Source organism: Chanodichthys erythropterus, chromosome 4 (assembly GCF_024489055.1).
Source record: "Chanodichthys erythropterus isolate Z2021 chromosome 4, ASM2448905v1, whole genome shotgun sequence".
Lineage (NCBI taxonomy): Eukaryota > Metazoa > Chordata > Actinopteri > Cypriniformes > Xenocyprididae > Chanodichthys > Chanodichthys erythropterus.
The window spans coordinates 22,539,145-22,561,500 of NC_090224.1; the positions used below are offsets into that span (position 1 = coordinate 22,539,145).

Consider the following 22,356-nt stretch of genomic DNA (forward strand, 5'->3'; position numbering starts at 1 on the left):
AATCGAGGGAACGAAATAGTAAATCAAGGGAACAAAATAGTAAATCATGCGCACAAATTAGTAAATCGAGGGAACAAAATAGTAAATCATGTGCACAAATTAGTAAATCGAGGGAACAAAATAGTAAATCGAGGGGAAAAAATAGTAAATCATGCGCACAAATTAGTAAATCGAGGGAACAAAATAGTAAATCGAGGCAACAAAATAGTAAATCGAGGGAACAAAATAGTAAATCATGTGCACAAATTAGTAAATCGAGGGAACAAAATAGTAAATCGAGGGAACAAAATAGTAAATCATGCGCACGAATTAGTAAATCGAGGGAACAAAATAGTAAATCGAGGGAACAAAATAGTAAATCATGCGCACAAATTAGTAAATCGAGGGAACAAAATAGTAAATCGAGGGAACAAAATAGTAAATCATGCGCACAAATTAGTAAATCGAGGGAATAAAATAGTAAATCGAGGGAACAAAATAGTAAATCATGCGCACGAATTAGTAAATCGAGGGAACGAAATAGTAAATCAAGGGAACAAAATAGTAAATCATGCGCACAAATTAGTAAATCGAGGGAACAAAATAGTAAATAATGCGCATGAATTAGTAAATCGAGGGAACAAAATAGTAAATCGAGGGAACAAAATAGTAAATCGAGGGAACAAAATAGTAAATCATGCGCACGAATTAGTAAATCGAGGGAACAAAATAGTAAATCGAGGGAACAAAATAGTAAATCATGTGCACAAATTAGTAAATCGAGGGAAAAAAATAGTAAATCGAGGGAAAAAAATAGTAAATCACGTGCACAAATTAGTAAATCGAGGGAACAAAATAGTAAATCAAGGGAACAAAATAGTAAATCATGTGCACGAATTAGTAAATCGAGGGAACAAAATAGTAAATCGAGGGAACAAAATAGTAAATCATGCGCACGAATTAGTAAATCGAGGGAACAAAATAGTAAATCATCAAATCGAGGGAACAAAATAGTAAATCATGCGCACAAATTAGTAAATCGAGGGAACAAAATAGTAAATCGAGGGAACAAAATAGTAAATTATGCGCATGAATTAGTAAATCGAGGGAACAAAATAGTAAATCGAGGGAACAAAATAGTAAATCGAGGGAACAAAATAGTAAATCATGTGCACAAATTAGTAAATTGAGGGAAAAAAGTAGTAAATCGAGGGAACAAAATAGTAAATCATGCGCACAAATTAGTAAATCGAGGGAACAAAATAGTAATTCGAGGGAACAAAATAGTAAATCATGCGCACAAATTAGTAAATTGAGGGAAAAAAATAGTAAACCGAGGGAAAAAATTTGTAAATCATGCGCACGAATTAGTAAATCGAGGGAACAAAATAGTAAATCATGCGCACAAATTAGTAAATCGAGGGAACAAAATAGTAAATCGAGGGAAAAAAATAGTAAATCATGCGCACAAATTAGTAAATCGAGGGAACAAAATAGTAAATCGAGGGAACAAAATAGTAAATCATGCGCATCAATTAGTAAATCGAGGGAATTAAATAGTAAATCAAGGGAAAAAATAGTAAATCATGTGCATGAATTAGTAAATCGAGGGAACGAAATAATAAATCGAGGGAAAAAAATTGTAAATCATGCGCACAAATTAGTAAATTGAGGGAACAAAATAGTAAATCGAGGGAACAAAATAGTAAATCATGTGCACAAATTAGTAAATCGAGGGAACAAAATAGTAAATTGAGGGAAAAAAATAGTAAATCATGCGCACGAATTAGTAAATCGAGGGAACAAAATAGTAAATCGAGAGAACAAAATAGTAAATCATGTGCACGAATTAGTAAATCGAGGGAACAAAATAGTAAATCAAGGGAACAAAATAGTAAATCATGCGCACAAATTAGTAAATCGAGGGAACAAAATAGTAAATCGAGGGAACAAAATAGTAAATTATGCGCATGAATTAGTAAATCGAGGGAACAAAATAGTAAATCGAGGGAACAAAATAGTAAATCATGTGCACAAATTAGTAAATTGAGGGAAAAAAAGTAGTAAATCGAGGGAAAAAAAATTGTAAATCATGTGCACGAATTAGTAAATCGAGGGAACAAAATAGTAAATCATGTGCACAAATTAGTAAATTGAGGGAAAAAAAGTAGTAAATCGAGGGAACAAAATAGTAAATCATGTGCACAAATTAGTAAATCGAGGGAACAAAATAGTAAATCGAGGGAACAAAATAGTAAATAATGCGCACAAATTAGTAAATTGAGGGAACAAAATAGTAAATCGAGGGAACAAAATAGTAATGCGCACAAATTAGTAAATTGAGGGAAAAAAATAGTAAACCGAGGGAAAAAATTTGTAAATCATGCGCACGAATTAGTAAATCGAGGGAACAAAATAGTAAATCATGCGCACAAATTAGTAAATCGAGGGAACAAAATTGTAAATCGAGGGAAAAAAATAGTAAATCATGCGCACAAATTAGTAAATCGAGGGAACAAAATAGTAAATCGAGGGAAAAAAATTGTAAATCATGCGCACAAATTAGTAAATTGAGGGAACAAAATAGTAAATCGAGGGAACAAAATAGTAAATCATGTGCACAAATTAGTAAATCGAGGGAACAAAATAGTAAATTGAGGGAAAAAAATAGTAAATCATGCGCACAAATTAGTAAATCGAGGGAACAAAATAGTAAATCGAGAGAACAAAATAGTAAATCATGTGCACGAATTAGTAAATCGAGGGAACAAAATAGTAAATCGAGGGAACAAAATAGTAAATCATGCGCACAAATTAGTAAATCGAGGGAACAAAATAGTAAATCGAGGGAACAAAATAGTAAATTATGCGCATGAATTAGTAAATCGAGGGAACAAAATAGTAAATCGAGGGAACAAAATAGTAAATCATGTGCACAAATTAGTAAATTGAGGGAAAAAAAGTAGTAAATCGAGGGAAAAAAAATTGTAAATCATGTGCACGAATTAGTAAATCGAGGGAACAAAATAGTAAATCATGTGCACAAATTAGTAAATTGAGGGAAAAAAAGTAGTAAATCGAGGGAACAAAATAGTAAATCATGTGCACAAATTAGTAAATCGAGGGAACAAAATAGTAAATAATGCGCACAAATTAGTAAATTGAGGGAACAAAATAGTAAATCGAGGGAACAAAATAGTAATGCGCACAAATTAGTAAATTGAGGGAAAAAAATAGTAAACCGAGGGAAAAAATTTGTAAATCATGCGCACGAATTAGTAAATCGAGGGAACAAAATAGTAAATCATGCGCACAAATTAGTAAATCGAGGGAACAAAATAGTAAATCGAGGGAAAAAAATAGTAAATCATGCGCACAAATTAGTAAATCGAGGGAACAAAATAGTAAATCGAGGGAACAAAATAGTAAATCATGCGCATCAATTAGTAAATCGAGGGAATTAAATAGTAAATCAAGGGAAAAAATAGTAAATCATGTGCATGAATTAGTAAATCGAGGGAACGAAATAATAAATCGAGGGAACAAAATAGTAAATCATGCGCACAAATTAGTAAATTGAGGGAAAAAAATTGTAAACCGAGGGAAAAAAATTGTAAATCATGTGCACGAATTAGTAAATCGAGGGAACAAAATAGTAAATCATGCGCATGAATTAGTAAATCGAGGGAACAAAATAGTAAATTGTGCACACAAATTAGTAAATCGAGTGAACAATATAGTAAATTGTGCGCACAATTTAATTTTTTTTCTTGCATGTCATGTGCGGGGCTCCATAAAAAACCACTAGTGTTATATATTTTGTTCACCTGAATACTTACAATATCCCAAATGTTTCCAACTATTTGTAAATCGTGAGAAAATTGCAATTTTAACAAGGCTCTGGGACGTGTGAGGAGTCGCCTGTCAATTGCATCATACCCGCGTTACCCTCGGTTTACGGTTTTATTTTGTAGAAACCATGGAAACACCAAAGACGCTTTAATATTTACATGTTTTAATAGACAAGGGAACAACTGTTTTGATATATTTATAGACAGACAACTAATTATTGTTATATAGCTCAACACGTTTAGTCTTATTGTTTAAATCTAATTTTCTTGTTTTTTTGCGAGTCTCATGCTTTACCATGCCTCAGAGAAAAACACGATTTTGTGAAGTAGCTAACATAGCATAATCAGATGCAGCTTTATTTTTAGTAACAGTAATACAGCATTTTCTCCATCATACAATACGTTTAAAATTAATTGTATGCCATTTATCAACACAATCATCCAGCATTTAATCTGATATTGTAAAATCGATCTATCTTACTGCAGTGTGTAAGTGACCGCTGTGATGTGAAGACCACATGTCCCGATATGACATGCTTAAACTTGCCATCATCAAGCTACGCCTTTGTATTGAATAGGCCTCTAGCAACCTCTAGCGGACAGAAATCTTACATACTGCACCTTTAATATCTTAACCCTCATGTTGTGTTGAGGTCTTTTTGACGCAGAGAGGATTTTCTTTTTCCCAAAAATGCTAGTTGACATTCTCGCATTGGACTAAAACTTGCTGACTTTGCTCACCAAGGGTATAACCACTTCCCCAAAATGTGAGATTTTTTTTAACTTTTTTTGTGTGCTCGCATACTCTGTGACTAGGGAAATCTACAAGATTAGACATTTATTAGATGCTTTTAGGCTCTGTTACAGTGTTAATTTCGTTGAAACATAATTTTCGTCATAATTTTCGTCAACGACATTTTTTCAAGAACGAAAACGAGACGATGACTAAATAAAAATGCGTTTTGAATGACTAAAACTATGACTAAAATCTACTCTAATTTTCGTTTACAAATAAAAACGAGACGAAAACGATAGAGAAGGATGATTTGGGAAGATATCCAGTCAGGACTGCTGTCTTGTGTGGAAGATGCGCACATTTGAAGTGTAATGTGCTTATCTAACCACAGAAACGCGGCACTGTTGCTCGTCAGCAGCACTTCAGACTGCTTCGCAATTAATGAATAGTGCACATTTATGCCATTTATGCACATATTATGTTTTGAACTTAAATGAGCAGCCTGCTGCAACTACAGTGCAGACTGTAGACATTTCAGAATAAGAGTCACACTGTATTTCGGGATGGTTTATTATTATTTTTTCACCTGGTCATTATTGTTATTTTGTTTACACAATAAACTGTATTTACCTTCATTTAATTTATAGTAAACTACTGTATCTTCTGCCACAGGAAGGAAAGACTAAGAACATTATTTGACACATTATTCAATACATTTTACAAGTATAAGGGTTATTATAGTTAAACCTAAAACCATAAAATTTTTTTTTAAATAAACGTTAACTGATATAAAAAAATAAATATATAAAAAATGTAAACTTATTTTATTTAATCTAGTTTCCAAGCTTAAGCTTAATCTGATGTACTAAAATAACTAAAACAGAAATAAAAAGCTATATAGACATTTAAAAGCAAAAAACTGAATTGAAATGACAAGTACTGAATTGAGCTCTCATTCGTGTCTTTTTGCACTTGAACGGTCAAAAACTGTCCGCTTTGGTGAGTAAAGTACAGTTGGTTGTCTTAAGTGAACAAACAGTTTGGAGAATATCAGATGTATATCAGTGTATTGCATCTGTGTATTGTTAGAGAAATGCTTACTTAATGCATTACAATTTAGATTTTAGTCAACTAAAACTAGACTAAAACTAAAACAATTTCCAATGGCTAAAATATAACTAAAACTAAATCAAAATCTGCTGTCAAAATTAACACTGCTCTGTTGTGCGACGAATCCTCCGCCACGGTCTCGTCAGTCATCTCGTCACTTACTCTCGTCATGTGATCAGTGAACTCTGTTTGATGAGCTGGATTTATTATTTTTCTATTTTAAAAACAATATTTAATTATTATTAGTGCATTGAAATATCACAAAAAGAAATAATGAAATTAATTCATTTTTTTATCAATTATTTTTATTATTATTAATGGACTGAGAACTCACATTGGGAAATACTAAAATAATTTAAATGCTGATTTAATTTTTTTAATGCACTGAAAAATTACATTGGGAAAAAATGAAATTATTTTAATGCTGATTTATTATTATTACTATAATTTTTATTATTATTATTATTAGTGCATTGAAAACGCACCATGGGGAAAAAAAAAAAGGAAAACATCTGTATCAATTTGGTTGGAAAACATGCTAAATTGTTAAGCCTTGTTGAGTCATAACGTAATGCTTTCATTTACTAAGTGAAAAATTATTGATTCAATTTTTTTCCATGCATGTAAAGCCTTCCACAAAAGCATTTCTAAACAAGACATGTTAGTGAAATAAACCAATAATTATGCATGTACACGTGTGCAAGTATCAAAAACATCCCACATTTAGAAAAATGAAGAAATGTTTGTGTGTTTTTTTCTAGAGGAATCCCACATATTGTTTTATAGCCGCAGGTTTCGACAGAAACAAACGCCTGATATACTGATATGTTAATGAGTCGCTCTTATAAATGTAATATTTCAGCGTTCTTTGCTCCAGGGACCCGATTACTTAATTGTGGCAGAAATGATTTCCTCCGGATTGCGTATTGATTGCTTGTGATAGGGCAAGAAGCTTGTTTGCCAAAGAAAAGCTGAGATTACTGACTGATAAGATGTGATTTCACCTAGCAGAAAACAGGAAGAGTGAACATATGGCCTCGTTTGACCTCGCTCAGGTTATCTGATGCTGTAGAAAACAGCTAACTGGAATACAGTCCTCTAGGAAACTAAGATTTAATTGGGAGCTGATATGATTGTTTTGGAAAAGGCTGTTTTTGAGGAAGAGGCTAAACCGAGTCCAGAGACGGCCTGACAGGATCTGTCCTGATGCAGTGAAAGATGCGTTTTAGTTTTCAAAAAGAACATATTCCCCAGTTTTCTCCTGCTGTGACGTCATTTTCAAAAAATCCCTGTCTTTGATCCCTGAAATTCGAAGGGTCATGCCTTCGCTTTAGCTAATCAGAGCATCTGAATTGGCTAGATTTGATTTCTTGGAAAACAGACTGGAATGAGCGTGAAGTTCACCAACCGCGAGCTCTGAATTTCAAGCGGCGTCAGAGAGAGTCGGTCCTGCTGATCCTGCAGGGGTTGTGTGAGGTCACGTGATGTGTTGACTCAACGGAGGACATCCCAGAAAATCACACACACACACTCAAGCTTGTGTTATGGTAAACCTGTTGTCAGATCCAGTGGAATGTTGTGTATTGTATCTGAACAGGAACAGGCAGGCAGTCGTCTAGTTTCAGACTGACTCGGGTTCACAGAAACTGGACACTTCTCATCTTCACAAACGCCTTCCTGCTTTCCTTGCATGAATGAATTTTCTGTAAATGGTGCGGCAAACAAAGCTGATTGTGTTATTCGATTTCCAGACAGTGACCGTCATGCACAAACATTAATTAGCATCTCTTGCCCAATGAACAGCTGCAAAAATATTTGTCACATCGTTTTTTGTGTCAAATTACACCAGGTTTCACTCGTATAAACGCAACTGAAAGTGATTTGAGAGCTTTTACTTTCTGACAGAATTCATGTATGGAAGATTCTATAAACGTTTGACACCAAAAACAATAACTATAAAGATAACTATAATAGCATCACAAATTAGATTACGGTATTTAATTACTTAGTAATGCATTTCTTTGTAAATAACTGTGAAATTTACTAGCAAATTCTGTGTGAAAATTGTTTCTTCACCATTTTTAATGCGTAGGTTTAATTTCTCAAGTTCAAACAGCTCCAGTAAATAGTCAGTAAAATAAATTTCACTATTGCGACACGCAATTAAGTCACCATGAAAATATCTTTTCAATGGAATATTGCAGTGTTTATTCTAAATGATGTATCTGTGCACAACAGCATTATTATACATTCTCTGATGACGAGGGCGGGGCAACCTGTCACTCACATGAGATCCACCAATAGCAAACCACAACCATCCAATCAATTCCACACAGACAAAATCAAGCCCCGCCCTACATTTGTTCTTGTTTGCGAAGCGCTTCCCTCGATATACAGAAGAAAAGACGGGCGCAACTTATCTTTCATGCCAACTTACATGAACAATAATGAAAACTCTACATGAGAAATATTACATTTTCCATGGTTTGATGCATGTTTCATCGTTGCATTTGTAGAATTTCTTAGATCAGTGTTAGGACTTGAAGTGAATGGTTAGATATTAAATATTTTAAGAGAATTTTCCATGTTATGAATATTGCATGATAGACAGTGTTCTTTCATTTTTAACTCTATTAACCAAGAAAATCACTCTAGAATGCAGAGAGAGTTGTGTTTTCTAGTAGAAGTACTCGAAAGCCCGTGAACGCAAATGCTTTAGTTTACAATACGAGCAATTTATGTCTTCATGACTGCCGATTTCTAAGACAGGGATGTTCTTGAATAGAAAACAAGTTTTATTTGGTTAGATTAGCTTAAGTTTAGTGGTAGATATATATATATATATATATTATTTTATTATTATTATTTTTTTTTTTCAATGCTCAAATCTATTGCATGTTCTTCAAAATCGAATGAAATGAGGTTTAATTGGTAAAATCATCATATCGTCAGAAGGTTTTCTCAGGCCTTCACTGCTGCAATGACAGCTATTTCAGTGTTTGAATGTTTTTGGGAATTATTGTCATGAATGTTTTGTCTCTAGAGCTGCTTGTCATAAGCGCTGCCAGGAAAATGCTTTCAAGATAATGACGTGAACCAAAACAAGGGAAAGAGACACCGGTTCACAATGTTTCCATGGTGATACGCCACATGCTTTTCTATATTTGACTCTGACAGCTGTCTGTTTTTCACCCTTCACTTTCTTTTTCTTATTACTGCTGTTTGCAAAGTCAGTTAATATGGTTTGATCTGAAGGAACCTCGAGCACTGAGTATCACACTTTGACATGTAACCGTAACAAGGCCGTTTAATGCATAAACTAACATTAGAACTAACAATGAGCGATACATTTGTTAATGTTAGTTGATAAAAATACAAATGCTTAATGTTAGTTCATGTTCACTCATGTCTATTAAATAATGTACAACTTTTGATATTAATAATGTATCAGTAAATGTTAAAATAACTCACTAATGTTATACTGCGGGGCTGCTGAATCTGATTGGTTGACGAGCGTTCTGGAAACGCACGGCTAAAGTAGTTCCAGGAAGGTCTTGACCGGATTACAGTTCCATATCACTTCGCCAAATGATTTTAAGTTCCTACAACAGCAAAAGATCCAAAACACGCAATGACACAGACCAAGAAAATAAACCAATTAAAAACAACAAATGATTTATTTGCATGTTTTTTGCCACAAAATTATGTTTTATTAATAGTCTCTTTCTCTCGCTCAAAGCACACACACTTGCACAGAAACATGTTGTCAGCGCTGCTCTGATGATTTTAACAATAAAATAGTTTATCAATTTAAAAGCTACATGACATTTCTCACTAGCGAGGAAATAACGGCGCTGTTTTTGAAGCAGATAAACTTACAGTTTCGCTATTAGTCGAGACGCTGCTGTCGAACACTGACGAGAGACGCACAAACGCTTCATCTCTCTCTCTCTCTAATAACTGCATTAATAACTGCATTATTAATCAGTGGCTCAAGCCTCATTACACAACATTTTATAATTAGCATCGTAAGGTGTGGGATGAGATGCTTAATTAGTTCCACACACAAGAGCGTTTTAAGGACAAAATCCTGACAAATGTCTTGAAATGCAACATCTGAACATGTCTTGAGGTGTGTTAACTGTGATATAAGCAGAATAATTAATTCCGGTCCATTGAATAATTAGAAAATAACACACACCTTCACATCATGAATGCATTACCGTCTCTGGTGTGTGTTATTTTCTAATTATTCAGTGGATCAGAGTCAATTACTCCTTACTTCATGCACTGTGAACTAGGGGTGTGCCAAAACGAGATGCGACAAGACAAGATTTCTACACAGTATTTTTAAGAAATCCTCAATGACGAAATACATGACTAGAAAAATAGTCTGCAGGTGCATTTGAAATGACTGGCTTCTCTCCTGTATGATCTCTTCAGACCTTACTGTACATGATTTATGAGCTTCTACAACTTTTGTCCTCCCAACTGAACTCCTTTCCACAAATTGATAAAAACAGTATAAATAAAAATGAATAACAGTTTTCTCTTAGTCTTATTAAAGGGATAGTTCACCCAAAAATGAAAATTACCCCATGATTTACTCACCCTCAAGCCATCCTTGGTGCATATGACATTCTTCTTTCAAATTTCTTTCAGAGTTATATTGAATAATGTCCAGGCTAATCCATGCTTTATAATGGGAGTGGATGGTGGCCCAAATTCTAAAGACAGAAAAAATGCACCCATCCATTATAAAAGAAGACCACACGGCTCCGGGGGGTTAATAAAAGACTTCTGAAGCAAAGCGATGCGTTTGTGTTAGAAAAATATCCATAACCTGTAATCTCTCGCTTCCACTAACCGTCATACGTGCGTCCCAGCTTATGTGCCTACGCCTGCGCTGTTGTTTCAGCCAAATGAGGTATATATTCAACAAATACTGAAATATGATTGCTATATGAAGATTTTAAGTAATCGCTCATGTTTCTAGTGGTGGTTTTTCAATGCACTAATCATAAAATAATAATTAAATAATCAATCAGCATTTGAATAATTTCATTGTTTCTTTTTGTGAATTTTCAATGCATTAATAATAATAACATTAAAAAAAATCAGAATTTAAATAATTTCATTATTTCCTATGGTGATTTTTCAATGCAATAATAGTAATAATAAAAATACAAAAAATAATTCAGCACTTAAATAATTTTATCATTTCCAATGGTGATTTTTTAACACACTAATAATAATTAAAAAAAAAATAAAAAAATAAATCAGCATTTAAATAATTTAGATCAGCATAAATGCAGTCTAATAACAAACACTACAATAATATAAAAGCATTTTAAAATTAAAACAATACTTCTTTTTTTTGCATCCCTGTAATAAAAAGTAAATGTGTTTAAATGTCATGTAAATATAATCATTTCTTATCTCAGACTCAAACACGAACAAATGCGCGCACACACACACACACACACACACACACACACACACACACACTCCAGCGCTCTCACACAGTCATTTAAGGCCATTTAAAGAGTCTAGACACTGAATCACGACCCAACACAAGCTCATGTTACACCACCCCTTAACTGGTTAATACAGTAAATGATGTCAGAATTCCTGACACTTCCTGACCGCTGATGATTTAACACGGCACAATGCGAGCTGAGATCTGCTGCGGAGCCTCTGTTGTCTTTCCAGGTCTGCGGCCAAAGCAAACATCTGCTTGTGTTTTACCAGAGGCCACAGTGTGAGGCTATAAACTGACATGAAGCTGTCACAGGACTGTACTGCTCATTATTCAGTGTTAATACGACTCCTGAAGATCTGTGCGTAAATATGTAGAAAATTCAAATGAAAAAATCTGTACTCCATAGGGCTCTGTTTCACATCCTAGTGAGCTGCCTACATAGGCAGCTAGCTGCCTTTGAAGGCAACATCTTAACTGAAGTGTGTGATTAGGAACGCTCTTGAATATTAATATAAAAGATACACAATATTATTATGTTTAGCTATATTAGGCAGTCAAAAGTTTGCAATAATTAATATTTTTGAATGTTTTTGAAAGAGTCTCTTCTGCTCACCAAGGCTGCATTTATTTGATCAAAAATACATGTGAAATATTATTACAATATAAATCAGCTGTTTTCTATGTGAATATATAGTAAAGTGTAATTTATTCCTGTGATCAAAGCTGAATTTTCACTTAAATTATATTGATCGAAAGTGACATTTATGTTGCAAAAGATTATATTCATAATAAATGCTGCTCTTTTGAACTTTCTATTCATCAAAGAATCCTGAAAAATAAAATGCATCACAGTTTACACACAAAAAAAACTATGATTATTATCAGTTTTCAGCACTGATAATAATCATAAATGTTTCTTGAGCAGCAAATCATCATATCAGAATGATTTCTGAAGGATCATGTGACACTGAAGACGGGAGTAATGATGCTGAAAATTCAGGAATAAATTCCACTTTACTATATATTCACATAGAAAACTGCTTGGAATAATATTTCACACTTTTTACTGTATTTTTGATTAAATAAACGTGTTTTTCTTTAAGTCTAACCTGTGTTTGGTTCGAGTGTATCATCAAGTGTATCTTCTGCAGTCTGAGGTGAGATGGACAGGCCACACACACACACACACACACCGAGGATCCCTGGATCAAAAGAGATTATGTAAATGTAATGCATAATTAATGCAGGGCCCTTCTGCGCCGAACCGCAGCGATGACACGCTCATTACACGCACTCGTCAGCAGGGAAACACTGCGACGAGTGTTATAAAACATGCAAGAAAGATATATACTTGTGATATTATATTTAACAGTTGAGAAAAGAAGAATGATCTTGATGTTCTTAAGCATTATAATGATGTATATTATTATTTCTAGACATAAATAAAACATCAGTCCTTTATCATATCGCTGTTGCCATTATTTTATAAAATCATGAGTCATGGTTAAACTCACCGTTATGTGTTTTTAAACACGTATGACTTCTGTAGAAATTCTGAAAGAGGAACAGAATGACATGATTCATGAGTCACTGAGTTCAGAAGAACCAGATCAGTTTGATGAGTCATTTGTGAAGTACTTCACACTGAAAGAGTTTGAATCAGATATCATTACTGACTCATGAATGAAAGCAAAACTAACACAAAGTTGACAGACATCATGTGTCTAGTTCTCATATCATACAAAACATTTATGTAATTCTTTTGCATGTCAAAGCATTTATTTTTTATTTTTGTACATAGGTATTATTGTCTTTATTTGATTCTAATTTCAATATTTTAAATCAGCAGAACTTGGACCAACAACTGATATTTTACCCAGCAAATTTGTGAAGGGTTTCAAATAAAGTGTCCTATTATGCTTTTTTAAAGGGTCCTACAACAAGATCAAAAACACTTTAATGTTCTCATAATATCCACTGCAGCATCAGCTCTTTTCTCTCAGTGTCTTAAAACGGTTCGATCAAAAATTCGGGCTCTCTAAACCCCGCCTCTCTGAGAGCTGCTCTGCTATGATTGGTCAGAAACAAAACGCTCATTATCATATCTGAATCTCAGCTCTTGATAGGAACAGTAACGATGGCGTCGGTTTTACCGTATCAATCTCATCAATCTCATCTGCTTTGGCAGCAGAAAACAGCGTCTTCTCGACATGAACAACACGAACCAAACTCTTCCAGATACAGCTACAGTGATTGAGGGCGGGGCAAAGAGACGCTGGGTTAAAACAACCCAATCGCTGAGTTAAAAACAACCCATTCCTGGGTTAAATCAACCAAATCGCTGGATTAAAACAACCCATTCGCTGGGTTAAAACAACCCACTCGCTGGGTTAAAATCAACTCAAACGCTGGGTTAAATCAACCAAATCGATGGGTTAAAAACAACCCAATCACTGGATTAAAACAACCCATTCGCTCGGTTAAAACAACCCGAACGCTGGGTTAAAACAACCCAAATGCTGGGTTAAAACAACCCAAATGCTGGGTTAAAAACCAACCATTCTCTGGGTTAAATCAACCCAATCGCTGGGTTAAAACAACCCGAACGCTGGGTTAAAACAACCCAAATGCTGGGTTAAAAACCAACCATTCTCTGGGTTAAATCAACCCAATTGCTAGGTTAAAAACAACCCAATCGCTGGGTTTAATCAACCCAATCACTGGGTTTAATCAACCCATTCGCTGCTGGGTTAAAAACAACCTATTGCTGGGTTGAATCAACCAAATCGCTGAGTTAAAAACAACCCAATCGCTGGGTTAAATCAACACGATCGCTGGGTTAAAACAACCCAATCACCGGGTTAAAACAACCCAATCGCTGGGTTAAAACAACCCAATCGCTGGGTTAAATCAACCCATTCGCAGCTGGGTTAAAAACAACCCATTGCTGGGTTAAATCAACCAAATCGCTGAGTTAAAAACAACCCATTTGCTGGGTTAAATCAACCCAATCGCTGGGTTAAAATCAACCCAAATGCTGGGTTAAAATCAACCCAAATGCTGGGTTAAATCAACCAAATCGATGGGTTAAAAACAACCCAATCGCTGGATTAAAACAACCCATTCACTGGGTTAAAAACCACCCATTCTCTGAGTTAAAACAACCCAATCGCTGGGTTAAAACAACCCAAACGCTGGGTTTAATCAACCCATTCGCTGCTGGGTTAAAAACAACCCATTGCTGGGTTAAATCAACCAAATCGCTGAGTTAAAAACAACCCAATCGCTGGGTTTAATCAACCCATTCGCTGCTGGGTTAAAAACAACCCATTGATGGGTTAAATCAACCAAATCGCTGAGTTAAAAACAACCCAATCGCTGGGTTAAAACAACCCAATCGCTGGGTTAAATCAACCCAATCGCTGGGTTAAATCAACACAATCGATGGGTTAAAACAACCCAATCACTGGGTTAAAACAACCCAATCGCTGAGTTCAAACAACCCATTTACTGGGTTAAATCCAACCCATTTGCTAGGTTAAAACATCCCAATTGCTGGGTTAAAAACAACCCATTTGCTGGGTTAAATCAACCCAATCGCTGAGATAAAAACAACCCAATCGCTGGGTTAAATCAACCCAATCGCTGGGTTAAAACAACCCAATCGCTGGGTTAAATCAACCCAATTGCTGAGTTCAAACAACCCAATCGCTGGGTTAAATCAACCCAATTGTTGAGTTAAAAACAACCCAATCGCTGGGTTTAATCAACCCATTCGCTGCTGGGTTAAAAACAACCCATTGCTGGGTTAAATCAACCAAATCGCTGAGTTAAAAACAACCCAATCACTGGGTTTAATCAACTCATTCGCTGCTGGGTTAAAAACAACCCATTGCTGGGTTAAATCAACACAATCGATGGGTTAAAACAACCCAATCACTGGGTTAAAACAACCCAATCGCTGGGTTAAATCAACCCAATTGCTGAGTTCAAACAACCCATTCCTGGGTTAAAAACCACCCATTCTCTGAGTTAAAACAACCCAATCGCTGGGTTTAATCAACCCATTCGCTGCTGGGTTAAAAACAACCCATTGCTGGGTTAAATCAACCAAATCGCTGAGTTAAAAACAACCTATTCGCTGGGTTAAATCAACCCAATCGCTGGGTTAAATCAACCCAATCGCTGGGTTAAATCAACCCAATCGCTGAGTTAAAACAACCAAATCGATGGGTTAAATCAACCCAATTGCTGAGTTCAAACAACCCAATCGCTGGGTTAAATCAACCCAATTGTTGAGTTAAAAACAACCCAATCGCTGGGTTTAATCAACCCATTCGCTGCTGGGTTAAAAACAACCCATTGATGGGTTAAATCAACCAAATCGCTGAGTTAAAAACAACCCAATCGCTGGGTTAAAACAACCCAATCGCTGGGTTAAATCAACCCAATCGCTGGGTTAAATCAACACAATCGATGGGTTAAAACAACCCAATCACTGGGTTAAAACAACCCAATCGCTGAGTTCAAACAACCCATTTACTGGGTTAAATCCAACCCATTTGCTAGGTTAAAACATCCCAATCGCTGGGTTAAAAACAACCCATTTGCTGGGTTAAATCAACCCAATCGCTGAGATAAAAACAACCCAATCGCTGGGTTAAATCAACCCAATCGCTGGGTTAAAACAACCCAATCGCTGGGTTAAATCAACCCAATTGCTGAGTTCAAACAACCCAATCGCTGGGTTAAATCAACCCAATTGTTGAGTTAAAAACAACCCAATCGCTGGGTTTAATCAACCCATTCGCTGCTGGGTTAAAAACAACCCATTGCTGGGTTAAATCAACCAAATCGCTGAGTTAAAAACAACCCAAGCGCTGGGTTAAATCAACCCAATCGCTGGGTTAAATCAACCCAATCGCTGGGTTAAAAACAACCCAATCGCTGGGTTAAAACAACCCAAACGCTGGGTTAAAACAACCCAATCGCTGGGTTAAATCAACCCAATCGCTGGGTTAAAAACAACCCAATCGCTGGGTTAAAACAACCCAAACGCTGGGTTAAATCAACCAAATCGATGGGTTAAAAACAACCCATTCGCTGGGTTAAATCAACCCAATTGTTGAGTTAAAAACAACCCAATCACTGGGTTTAATCAACCCATTCGCTGCTGGGTTAAAAACAACCCATTGCTGGGTTAAATCAACACAATCGATGGGTTAAAACAACCCAATCACTGGGTTAAAACAACCCAATCGCTGGGTTAAATCAACCCAATTGCTGAGTTCAAACAACCCATTTACTGGGTTAAATCCAACCCATTTGCTAGGTTAAAACAACCCAATCGCTGGGTTAAAAACAACCCATTTGCTGGGTTAAATCAACCCAATCGCTGAGATAAAAACAACCCAATCGCTGGGTTAAATCAACACAATCGATGGGTTAAAACAACCCAATCACTGGGTTAAAACAACCCAATCGCTGGGTTAAATCAACCTAATTGCTGAGTTCAAACAACCCATTTACTGGGTTAAATCCAACCCATTTGCTAGGTTAAAACAACCCAATCGCTGGGTTAAAAACAACCCATTTGCTGGGTTAAATCAACCCAATCGCTGAGATAAAAACAACCCAATCGCTGGGTTAAAACAACCTAATCGCTGGGTTAAATCAACCCAATTGCTGAGTTCAAACAACCCAATCGCTGGGTTAAATCAACCCAATTGTTGAGTTAAAAACAACCCAATCGCTGGGTTAATCAACCCATTCGCTGCTGGGTTAAAAACAACCCATTGCTGGGTTAAATCAACCAAATCGCTGAGTTAAAAACAACCCAATCGCTGGGTTAAATCAACCCAATCGCTGGGTTAAATCAACCCAATCGCTGGGTTAAAAACAACCCAATCGCTGGGTTAAAACAACCCAAACGCTGGGTTAAAACAACCCAATCGCTGGGTTAAATCAACCCAATCGCTGGGTTAAAAACAACCCAATCGCTGGGTTAAAACAACCCAAACGCTGGGTTAAATCAACCAAATCGATGGGTTAAAAACAACCCATTCGCTGGGTTAAATCAACCCAATTGTTGAGTTAAAAACAACCCAATCACTGGGTTTAATCAACCCATTCGCTGCTGGGTTAAAAACAACCCATTGCTGGGTTAAATCAACACAATCGATGGGTTAAAACAACCCAATCACTGGGTTAAAACAACCCAATCGCTGGGTTAAATCAACCCAATTGCTGAGTTCAAACAACCCATTTACTGGGTTAAATCCAACCCATTTGCTAGGTTAAAACAACCCAATCGCTGGGTTAAAAACAACCCATTTGCTGGGTTAAATCAACCCAATCGCTGAGATAAAAACAACCCAATCGCTGGGTTAAATCAACACAATCGATGGGTTAAAACAACCCAATCACTGGGTTAAAACAACCCAATCGCTGGGTTAAATCAACCTAATTGCTGAGTTCAAACAACCCATTTACTGGGTTAAATCCAACCCATTTGCTAGGTTAAAACAACCCAATCGCTGGGTTAAAAACAACCCATTTGCTGGGTTAAATCAACCCAATCGCTGAGATAAAAACAACCCAATCGCTGGGTTAAAACAACCCAATCGCTGGGTTAAAACAACCTAATCGCTGGGTTAAATCAACCCAATTGCTGAGTTCAAACAACCCAATCGCTGGGTTAAATCAACCCAATTGTTGAGTTAAAAACAACCCAATCGCTGGGTTAATCAACCCATTCGCTGCTGGGTTAAAAACAACCCATTGCTGGGTTAAATCAACCAAATCGCTGAGTTAAAAACAACCCAATCGCTGGGTTAAATCAACCCAATCGCTGGGTTAAATCAACCCAATCGCTGGGTTAAAAACAACCCAATCGCTGGGTTAAAACAACCCAAACGCTGGGTTAAAACAACCCAAACGCTGGGTTAAAACAACCCAATCGCTGGGTTAAATCAACCCAATCGCTGGGTTAAAAACAACCCAATCGCTGGGTTAAAACAACCCAAACGCTGGGTTAAATCAACCAAATCGATGGGTTAAAAACAACCCATTCGCTGGGTTAAAAACCACCCATTCTCTGAGTTAAAACAACCCAATTCCTGGGTTAAATCAACCCAATCGCTGGGTTAAAACAACCCAATCACTGGATTAAAAAAACATTTGCTGGGTTAAAAACCACCCATTCTCTGGGTTAAAAACACAATCGCTGGGTTAAAACAACCCATTTGTTGGGTTAAAACAACCCATTTGCAGTTGGATTAAAACAACCCAATCGCTGGGTTAATTCAACCCAATCACTGGGTTAAATCAACCCAGTCGCTAGGTTAAAACAACCCAATTCCTGGGTTAAATCAACCCAATCGCTGGGTTAAAACAACCCAATCACTGGATTAAAAAACATTTGCTGGGTTAAAAACCACCCATTCTCTGGGTTAAAAACACAATCGCTGGGTTAAAACAACCCATTTGTTGGGTTAAAACAACCCATTTGCAGTTGGATTAAAACAACCCAATCGCTGGGTTAATTCAACCCAATCACTGGGTTAAATCAACCCAGTCGCTAGGTTAAAACAACCCAAACGCTGGGTTAAAACAACCCAATCGCTGGGTTAAAAATAACCCATTTACTGGGTTAAATCCAACCCATTTGCTAGGTTAAAACAACCCAGTCGCTGGGTTAAAAACAACCCATTTGCTGGGTTAAATCAACCCAGTCGCTGGGTTAAAAACAACCCATTTGCTGGGTTAAATCAACCCAGTCGCTGGGTTAAAAACAACCCATTTGCTGGGTTAAATCAACCCAGTCGCTGGGTTAAAAACCACCCATTCTCTGAGTTAAAACAACCCAATTCCTGGGTTAAATCAACCCAATCGCTGGGTTAAAAACCACCCATTCTCTGAGTTAAAACAACCCAATTCCTGGGTTAATTCAACCCAATCGCTGGGTTAAAACAACCCAATCACTGGATTAAAAAAACATTTGCTGGGTTAAAAACCACCCATTCTCTGGGTTAAAAACACAATCGCTGGGTTAAAACAACCCATTTGTTGGGTTAAAACAACCCATTTGCAGTTGGATTAAAACAACCCAATCGCTGAGTTAATTCAACCCAATCACTGGGTTAAATCAACCCAGTCGCTAGGTTAAAACAACCCAAACGCTGGGCTAAAACAACCCAATCGCTGGGTTAAAAATAACCCATTTACTGGGTTAAATCCAACCCATTTGCTAGGTTAAAACAACCCAGTCGCTGGGTTAAAAACAACCCATTTGCTGGGTTAAATCAACCCAGTCGCTGGGTTAAAAACAACCCATTTGCTGGGTTAAATCAACCCAGTCGCTGGGTTAAAAACAACCCATTTGCTGGGTTAAATCAACCCAGTCGCTGGGTTAAAAACCACCCATTCTCTGAGTTAAAACAACCCAATTCCTGGGTTAAATCAACCCAATCGCTGGGTTAAAAACCACCCATTCTCTGAGTTAAAACAACCCAATTCCTGGGTTAATTCAACCCAATCGCTGGGTTAAAACAACCCAATCACTGGATTAAAAAAACATTTGCTGGGTTAAAAACCACCATTCTCTGGGTTAAAAACACAATCGCTGGGTTAAAACAACCCATTTGCAGTTGGATTAAAGCAACCCAATCGCTGGGTTAATTCAACCCAATCACTGGGTTAAATCAACCCAGTCGCTAGGTTAAATCAACCAAATCGCTGAGTTAAAAACAACCCAATCACTGGGTTTAATCAACTCATTCGCTGCTGGGTTAAAAACAACCCATTGCTGGGTTAAATCAACACAATCGATGGGTTAAAACAACCCAATCACTGGGTTAAAACAACCCAATCGCTGGGTTAAATCAACCCAATTGCTGAGTTCAAACAACCCATTCCTGGGTTAAAAACCACCCATTCTCTGAGTTAAAACAACCCAATCGCTGGGTTTAATCAACCCATTCGCTGCTGGGTTAAAAACAACCCATTGCTGGGTTAAATCAACCAAATCGCTGAGTTAAAAACAACCTATTCGCTGGGTTAAATCAACCCAATCGCTGGGTTAAATCAACCCAATCGCTGGGTTAAATCAACCCAATCGCTGAGTTAAAACAACCAAATCGATGGGTTAAATCAACCCAATTGCTGAGTTCAAACAACCCAATCGCTGGGTTAAATCAACCCAATTGTTGAGTTAAAAACAACCCAATCGCTGGGTTTAATCAACCCATTCGCTGCTGGGTTAAAAACAACCCATTGATGGGTTAAATCAACCAAATCGCTGAGTTAAAAACAACCCAATCGCTGGGTTAAAACAACCCAATCGCTGGGTTAAATCAACCCAATCGCTGGGTTAAATCAACACAATCGATGGGTTAAAACAACCCAATCACTGGGTTAAAACAACCCAATCGCTGAGTTCAAACAACCCATTTACTGGGTTAAATCCAACCCATTTGCTAGGTTAAAACATCCCAATCGCTGGGTTAAAAACAACCCATTTGCTGGGTTAAATCAACCCAATCGCTGAGATAAAAACAACCCAATCGCTGGGTTAAATCAACCCAATCGCTGGGTTAAAACAACCCAATCGCTGGGTTAAATCAACCCAATTGCTGAGTTCAAACAACCCAATCGCTGGGTTAAATCAACCCAATTGTTGAGTTAAAAACAACCCAATCGCTGGGTTTAATCAACCCATTCGCTGCTGGGTTAAAAACAACCCATTGCTGGGTTAAATCAACCAAATCGCTGAGTTAAAAACAACCCAAGCGCTGGGTTAAATCAACCCAATCGCTGGGTTAAATCAACCCAATCGCTGGGTTAAAAACAACCCAATCGCTGGGTTAAAACAACCCAAACGCTGGGTTAAAACAACCCAATCGCTGGGTTAAATCAACCCAATCGCTGGGTTAAAAACAACCCAATCGCTGGGTTAAAACAACCCAAACGCTGGGTTAAATCAACCAAATCGATGGGTTAAAAACAACCCATTCGCTGGGTTAAATCAACCCAATTGTTGAGTTAAAAACAACCCAATCACTGGGTTTAATCAACCCATTCGCTGCTGGGTTAAAAACAACCCATTGCTGGGTTAAATCAACACAATCGATGGGTTAAAACAACCCAATCACTGGGTTAAAACAACCCAATCGCTGGGTTAAATCAACCCAATTGCTGAGTTCAAACAACCCATTTACTGGGTTAAATCCAACCCATTTGCTAGGTTAAAACAACCCAATCGCTGGGTTAAAAACAACCCATTTGCTGGGTTAAATCAACCCAATCGCTGAGATAAAAACAACCCAATCGCTGGGTTAAATCAACACAATCGATGGGTTAAAACAACCCAATCACTGGGTTAAAACAACCCAATCGCTGGGTTAAATCAACCTAATTGCTGAGTTCAAACAACCCATTTACTGGGTTAAATCCAACCCATTTGCTAGGTTAAAACAACCCAATCGCTGGGTTAAAAACAACCCATTTGCTGGGTTAAATCAACCCAATCGCTGAGATAAAAACAACCCAATCGCTGGGTTAAAACAACCCAATCGCTGGGTTAAAACAACCTAATCGCTGGGTTAAATCAACCCAATTGCTGAGTTCAAACAACCCAATCGCTGGGTTAAATCAACCCAATTGTTGAGTTAAAAACAACCCAATCGCTGGGTTAATCAACCCATTCGCTGCTGGGTTAAAAACAACCCATTGCTGGGTTAAATCAACCAAATCGCTGAGTTAAAAACAACCCAATCGCTGGGTTAAATCAACCCAATCGCTGGGTTAAATCAACCCAATCGCTGGGTTAAAAACAACCCAATCGCTGGGTTAAAACAACCCAAACGCTGGGTTAAAACAACCCAAACGCTGGGTTAAAACAACCCAATCGCTGGGTTAAATCAACCCAATCGCTGGGTTAAAAACAACCCAATCGCTGGGTTAAAACAACCCAAACGCTGGGTTAAATCAACCAAATCGATGGGTTAAAAACAACCCATTCGCTGGGTTAAAAACCACCCATTCTCTGAGTTAAAACAACCCAATTCCTGGGTTAAATCAACCCAATCGCTGGGTTAAAACAACCCAATCACTGGATTAAAAAAACATTTGCTGGGTTAAAAACCACCCATTCTCTGGGTTAAAAACACAATCGCTGGGTTAAAACAACCCATTTGTTG

The 22,356-nt window shown here is 37.0% G+C and overlaps 1 protein-coding gene across 2 annotated transcripts in view; it reads right to left on the minus strand.

Moving 5' to 3' along the window:
* The window catches only part of LOC137019268 (uncharacterized), a 98,762-nt gene that overhangs the window by 64,378 nt on the left and 12,028 nt on the right, over nucleotides 1–22,356 (minus strand). The window lies entirely within an intron of this gene.